Source organism: Anomaloglossus baeobatrachus, chromosome 1, assembly GCF_048569485.1.
Source record: "Anomaloglossus baeobatrachus isolate aAnoBae1 chromosome 1, aAnoBae1.hap1, whole genome shotgun sequence".
Lineage (NCBI taxonomy): Eukaryota > Metazoa > Chordata > Amphibia > Anura > Aromobatidae > Anomaloglossus > Anomaloglossus baeobatrachus.
In genome coordinates, this window is record NC_134353.1 from 590,624,876 (window position 1) to 590,632,640 (window position 7,765).

Here is a 7,765-nt window from a genome sequence, read left to right on the forward strand (position 1 = left end):
CCTCATCCCGCCTTCTCAGGGTGCAGGGGCCACATTCTCGACACCAGGCCTCCACAGACTCCCGCATCCCACTCCAGTAGAACCGCTCTCTCAACAACATCTTCAGTTTCTTCCAACCAAAGTGTCCTGCACCATCGTGGTAGGCCTTCACGACCCTGGGTACACTGGCTTGGGGAACCAACACTTGGCGAACCTTCTCATGGGTCTTTGGATTGATCATTTCCCGACACAGCTTCCCCTGATGTAGGTGCAGCCGATTTCTCTCCTTCCACAACCGTTGGGCTTCTGAGGGGGCCTCGGGATCCATCCGGGAGGAGCCCTGCACGATCATGGCTTTGACCAGCTGGACCGCAGGTTCCTGATCCTGGGCTTCCTGCCACCCCTGACCGGGCAGCGGGTCAAGGTTCACCTGCTGTTGGTTAACGCAGGACTTCTCATTTCGGGGGCGATGGAAGGCGGGTAGCTCAATTTCATCAAGGTCGTCGTTCTCCACCCTGTTATCAGGTAGGTGCGGCATTTGGGACAGCACATATGCATTGGTGTTCTTGAGGCCGGCCCTGTACTTTATAGTGAAATCGTAGTTGGACAGTCGAGCCATCCACCGCTGTTCCAGGGCACCCAGCTTGGCCGTGTCTAGATGTGTCAACGGATTGTTGTCCATGTAGGCAGTAAACTTCGCCGCTGCGAGGTAATGCTTGAACCTTTCAGTTATTGCCCACACAAGGGCTAAGAACTCAAGCTTGAAGGAACTGTAATTTTCGGGGTTCCGTTCCGTCGGCCAAAGCTTTCAGCTAGCGTAGGCGATCACCCTTTCCTTTCCATCCTGCACCTGGGACAGCACCGCGCCCAGGCCCACATTACTGCCGTCGGTATTGAAGACGAATGGGAGACCGTAGTCTGGGTAGGCAGTAAACTTCGCCGCTGCGAGGTAATGCTTGAACCTTTCAGTTATTGCCCACACAAGGGCTAAGAACTCAAGCTTGAAGGAACTGTAATTTTCGGGGTTCCGTTCCATCAGCCAAAGCTTTCTGCTAGCGTAGGCGATCACCCTTTCCTTTCCATCCTGCACCTGGGACAGGACCGCGCCCAGGCCCACATTACTGGCGTCGATATTGAAGACGAACGGGAGACCGTAGTCCGGGTAAGCCAGGATTTCTTCGCCCGTCAGGGCTGACTTCAACTGGTGGAAGGACACCTCATGTTTCTCACTCCAGAAAAACGGGGGGCCGGGGGCTCTCCCATTCTTGGTCTGTCCCACGAGGAGGTCTTGCATGGGTGCGGCCATCTTCGTTTACCCCTTGATGAAACAGCGGTAGTAGCCCACCAGGCCCAGGAACTGCCTGACTTCTCTCACCGTGGTCGGTCGTGGCCAGCTCTGGATGTCAGCAACCTTCCCCGGATCCGAGGCTACGCCTTCGGCGCGCACCACATGTCCGAGGTATTGCACTTTGGGTTTCAGCAGATAGCACTTGGACGGCTTCAACTTCATCCCGTACTTGGAGAGGGCTGCGAACATTTCTGCCAGGTGCTCCAGGTGGGCCTCATACGTCTTGGAATACACGATCACATCGTCCAGATACAATAGGACAGTCTCGAAGTTGAGATGCCCTAAGCAGCACTCCATGAGCCGTTGGAAGGTACCCGGGGCATTGCACAGCCCGAACGGCATACTGTTGAACTCGCAGAGTCCCATGGGGGTAGCAAATGCGGTCTTCTCACGGTCTTCTGGTGCGACCGCCACCTGCCAGTGTCCGCTGGTAAGGTCAAGGGTAGAGAAATAATTAGCAGTTTTTAGTGCAGCCAGCGACTCTTCAATGCGAGGGAGAGGGTAGGCATCTTTATGCGTTATCTGATTGATCTTCCGGTAATCCACATACATCATCATGGTACCGTCTTTCTTCTTTACCAGTACGAACGGAGCTGCCCAGGGACTACAACTATCCCGGATGACCCCTGCTTCCTTCATGTTCCTCAGCATGTCTTTGGCGCATTGATAGTGTACCGGTAGTATTGGCCTATACCTCTCTTTGATAGGTGCATGCGTGCCTGTGGGGATATGATGCTGAACCCCTTTAATCCTCCCAAAATCTAGCGAGTGCTTGCTAAAAACCTGCCCATACTCCTGTACTACCCTGTATACCCCATCTTTGTGATGTACCGGGGTAGATTCGGTGCCAACATGTAGCTCTTGGCACCACTCCTGTAGTGGCGGAGATGGAGTGTTACTACTCATGTCGGGTGTAGAGGTAGTGGTGGTGGTCTCATGGATGGCTTGGGGGTCGAGGGTAAACAGCTTAGCTATGATGACGTAGCGGGGGAGCCTAACTTCCTCCTCCCCGCAATTCAGCACTTTCACAGGCGCTCTCCCCTTTTTGACGTCAATCACCCCTCTGGCTACCATTACCGTGGGCCAGTGCTCGGAGAGCGAAGGTTCCACCAACGCTGGATAATCCCTTCCCTGGGGGCCTACTGCTGCCCTACACCAAATCATCATTCGCTTCTTGGCAGAACCACCAAGGGAGCTGCATCCATCACTCGCACCCCACCAATCTCTCCACCCGTCAGGCTCACTTGCTGCTGGTGCAGGAGGGCCCGGATCTCACGCTGTAGGGCCCTCTGTTGACCCCCTCCTGCAGTGGCAGACAGTTGCTGCATCAAGCTCAACACCTCTCCCATACAGTGCTCAATCACATTGGTTCCGAGGACCACGTTTGGGTTACGGTCACTGGACTCATTCAGCACCACAATCATCAATTGGCGTTTCAGCTGGGTCCATCCCACAGTCAGGGTCACTTCCCTGAGTCTCACTTGGGTCATAGGGAGCCCATTGGCCGCAATAACGGTCATGCTATCATCGGAAGGGACGAGTTCACTATCGGCCCAATATCGTTGGTACAATGAATAAGGCATAGTGGTTACCTGCGATTCAGTGTCCAGCAGGGCCATAGTCAGGATGCTGTCCACCGCCAGGGGGATGATGGGGCGGCCTCCCACAAACCGGTCTCTCCAGTCAGCCGGGCCATGCGGGTCTACTCCTGAGGATTGGCCCTTGGCCACAGGGGTTGCTCGTTTAACGGACATCACCTAGAGTAATGGCCAGGCTTGTTGCACCTGTAGCACACAGGTGGCTCATACCGCAGGTCGGTGTTCTTCCTCCGCTGCATCCACGGGACGTCCTCCGGGCTGTCAGAGAGCTGAATCTTCTCCTGGGGCTTGACTCTCGTCGGGAGCTGGAGTGCGTCGAGGATCCGGGTAAGATCTTCATTTATACGTAGGACCTGCGAGGCCAGCGCTTCTATTGTCCCCACGGGCGTAGCAGGGGCCGATAGAGCCAAGGGAGGGGGTACCACTGAGATGGGAGCGGTTTCAACCGGCCAAGGGGCCGCGTCAGGAACGCCACCAGTTGATGTTTGCAGGGCCTTGATGGCCCGCTTCTTTAATACTGTAAAGTCTAAGCCGGCCTGCTCCAGAGTCCATAACCGCAGCTGTTTGCAATCTTCAGCAGACCCCAGTCCCTGTAGAAACTGCTCCACCAACATCTTGTTGCTGTCAGCGTCACTGATGGTGTCCACCCGCCTCAAGGGCCAGAGGACCATCTGCAAGCGCAGGGCATAGTCTCTGATACTGTCTGCGGGCCGCTGCTGACATTGGTAGAACTGCATCCGCAACTCAGCCTCGGTCCGGGTCTCAAAGGCGGTCTGGAGTTTTTCAAAAATAGTGACTACCGAGGCCCGGTCCGCGTCGGTCCAGGTCTCCGTCTCCTGCTCGGCTGCGCCGGTCAGCTGCCCGAGTACCACCGTCGCCCGCTGTCTGCCAGTCATGGCATACAGGTCAAGAATTGGGTTTATCTTTTTCCGATACACCTGTAAGGCGTCAGGCTTCCCATCATACTGGGGTAGCCAAGTAGCACCGGGCACGTACGGCAGGGAGATGGGCATTACCTGGGCGACCGCTGGACCTGCGGCCTCCCTTGCTCCTTCGACCGAAGCGAGGGCTGCCACGTTCCCATCTTCGGGCGCCGCCGCTCCTGCAGCTGACGCCCCCCCGCCGTCTCCTGTAGGCACGGACATTTTCTTTCCATCCCCCCTTGGTTTTTCTACAGCCCTTCTTTCTTTGGGGGCGAGGCTTCACTTTCGCGCCTCCACTGCTCAGGGAAGACGACTCGAGCGGGAAACTTTCGCGCCCAAGATGGTGGATCTTCAGATTTTTCAGCGGGACGCCGCTGACTGGAACCACAAGGCACACTTCTACCGGTAAGTAGACTGGTTCTATCCTGTTCGTGATGCCAGAAGAGTCGATGTGTAGTGCCCTTCGGCTTCGGCTACGACCGCCGAGCTGCTCGGATCCGTGTTCGAACTGCGGGCGGTGACTCGAGCCTCTCACGGACCCGGGGGTCACGTCGCTCTGCAAGGGGGGTTGGCGCTACGCGTGGGGGAATGCGGATGTTTGGTTTTGGGATGATTGTTCGTGACGCCACCCATGGGTTGTGGTGATGGTGGACACCACCGCTGCGGTGAAGGTACGGGGACTCCCGGGAGTGGTGTAGTGGTGCAGCTAGGTGTTGACCCCTCCGTGGATAGGGGATGTTGGTCCCAGGGCCAGGTTTGGGCGAGGGTCGGGGTGCAGGGCGCAGGGTTGCGGTGCGGCGCAGTGTGGTGCCAGATGGCACTGGTGTACTCACGATTAAACCACACAGAGTCACTGGTAAACCAAACGGAGGGATGAACGGGGCCCGCAGCCGGCTGCAGCTTCCTAGTCGGGTTGGCAATGTCCGCCTTTCTCCTGCACCTGTGTTTGTAGTGTGACCAATGTGCCTGGGCACTGGTAGTCCGCTCCCCGGCGTGTATGTGTCGTTGGAGCCCCTTTTGCCTGCAGACGTTGGCCCTTGGATCTCTGGCCTCTGGCGGTGGCTCTTATCCAGACGGGTTGGGCTGTTGCCTTCAATCGGGACTTTGGTGGGAATGAACCCCTGAGGTCCAGACTGAAATCAGTTAATCTGACTATGGTAGGGGCGTATAGCCTAGTTCGGGGTCTGAGTACCCTGCCTGGTGCTCCGGTATCCTGTTGGCTCCCCGGTTCGGTTCCGGCGGGCCGCTACCCTGTCCTGGTGCCTCACGGTTCCACTGGTCATATTCCCGGTCTCCTGCAGGTGGCCACTGCCGTCTGCCTGCCTGACTGTTTGGGGGGGGTCCTAGGCTCCAACCCAGGCCCTGTGCAGAACCGTACTCCACTACTCTCCACTCTAACTCTACTGTACTGAACTGTCTACTGTGTTCCTACCTCAGGCCAGCAAACTCCTCGGGGGGCGTGTCTTTCCACCTGACTCCGCCCACCTGGTGTGCCTGTCTGACTCTGAGGGAGACTATCAGGTCTTTGTGGTTAACTGGTGGTACCTTTCTAGCGTGGGGGGGGGTGTATGTGAGTGTAGTAACCTGTGAGCCCTGAGGTCCAGGGCGTCACATGAGCAGAGATGACAACACGCCAGCCTGGGTTAATCAAAAGACACACGATTGATATTGGCAGGGAAAAGATTTGTGAGCCTCCCGTCCATCTGTCGGGTGCCACTAACATGGACTTTGGATGTGAATCCCGTGAATTGATTTCTCATCTCTTGTCCCAACCATCCCTGATTTTGTTCTGCTGTTCGTCCCCAAGGCATCCTTCACACATCTGTTTTTCCAGTAAGTGTGACGTCCGTTTTCACGGACAAATGTAGACCTACCGTGTTTTTCCAAAAATAAGACCTCCCCCAAAAATAAGCCCTAGCAGTGATTTTCAGCATTTTCGGAGAAAGGCTTAAATATTAGCCCTCCCCCGAAAATAAGCCCTAGTCGCGGTTCAGTAATGAAGTGTCCGTGCAGCTAAAAAAGATACAGATACTGCAGGACACTTCATTATACACAGCGGCACCCCAGCAATTACACTCACCTGACACTGAGCGGCAGGACCTGTAGTGATCACACATCAGCTCACACACACACACACACACACACAGATCTCACACACACACCAGATCTCACACACAAACATTGGATCGCACACACAGTCAGATCACACACATAATCAGATCGCACACACAAACATCGGATCACACGCAAACATCAAATCACACACACAAACATCGGATCACACACACATCGGATCGCATACACACTCACCTCATCCAGCGACACCAATCTCTTCTCGCCGGCTGAATCATGAGAGACAGTGCGGTGGAGCGCAACGAACAGGACCTGCGGCCGGACATGTGACTTGCTCTCATTACCTGCGGCCGTAAGTGCTGGATGTGATGTGATGTGATGTGATATATGTGTGTGTGTGTGTGTGTGTGTGTGTGGGTGTGTGGGTGTGTGGGTGTGTGGGTGTGTGGGTGTGTGGGCGTGTGGGTGTGTGGGTGTGTGGGTGTGTGTGATGTGTGTGGGTGTGTATGCAATTGGCTGTGTGTGTGCCTGCGATCGGCTGTGTTTTTTAAAGCGTTCGGCTGTGTGTGTCTGCGTTCGGCTGTGTGTGTCTGCGTTCAGCTGTGTATATCTGTGATCGGCTGTGTGTATCTGTGATCGGCTGTGTGTGCCTGTGATCGGATGTGAGTATCTGTGATCGGCTGTGTGTGCCTGTGATCGGCTGTGTGTATCTGTGATCGGCTGTGTGTGCCTGCGATCGGATGTGTGTATCTGCGATCGGATGTGTGTGATCTGCTGTGTATATCTGCGATCTGCTGTGTGTGTGTGCCTGCAATCGGCTGCGTGTATCTATGATCGGCTGTGTGTGCCTGCGATCGGATGTGTGTGATCTGCTGTTTATATCTGCGATCTGCTGTGTGTGTGTGAGTGATCTGCTGTGTGTGCCTGCGATCTGCTGTGTGTGTCATCGTGTCAGCTAGCAGCAGGGTAGGACGGCGTGCAGCACCGACCGGAGATCATAGGAGGACCTGGGAACCACGCAGACGTCCTGGTCTGGTGAGTATGTGTCTCCTGGGAAGTGGGGGGGGTCTGCTTTTTTGGGGGGTAAACTTACCCCCAACCGTGTTTCTCCAAGAATAAGACCTCCTCCAAAAATAAGCCCTAGTGCTTTTTTGGGGGGCAAAAAAAATATAAGACAGTGTCTTATTTTTGGAAAAACACGGTTGTAAAATCAATGGGTTTGTGCACACGTGCGTGTTTTCACTCGAACCGTGTGTCCATGTGAAGCATACGTGCGTCTGTGTGCTCCACAAGAAAACATGTCCATTTTGCAATGATGTCACATGGCCCGCACACTGATGTGCTTCGTGTGACATCAGTGTGACACGTACCAGAGAACACACACGTGTGTGAAAAAAAATGCTTTTCTATACTCACCTGTCTCTTTTGCTGATGTCTCCAGCACTGCTATTGTGACGCCCTGGCCTATCAGGTCGTCACAGGGTATTGTGCAATCTGCCCTTCTGTGCAATATCCACCTCCTCCTTGGTTACGGGTCCCTAACCAATGGTGTTGCCAAAACCAGCTAATCAAAATCCTAGGATCACTCTGCACCACACCCACCAGACACACCAGTGGACGGCCAGAGTGGAATAGGGTCGGCCACTTGGGGGGTTGGTTAAGGGGAGATCAGGAGTGTCAGGAGAGGAGAGTGTAGTAGGTGAAAGAGAGGGGTGGTGAGGAGTACTAGGTAGTAGATGTTGGTCTGGGCCTGGTAGGAGCTGGACCCCCGGTCGAAGGGGATCGTGACAAGGGGCACGGCATTGTCGTGGAGGATAGCCGGCAGCCTTGTACCATCACCGGGC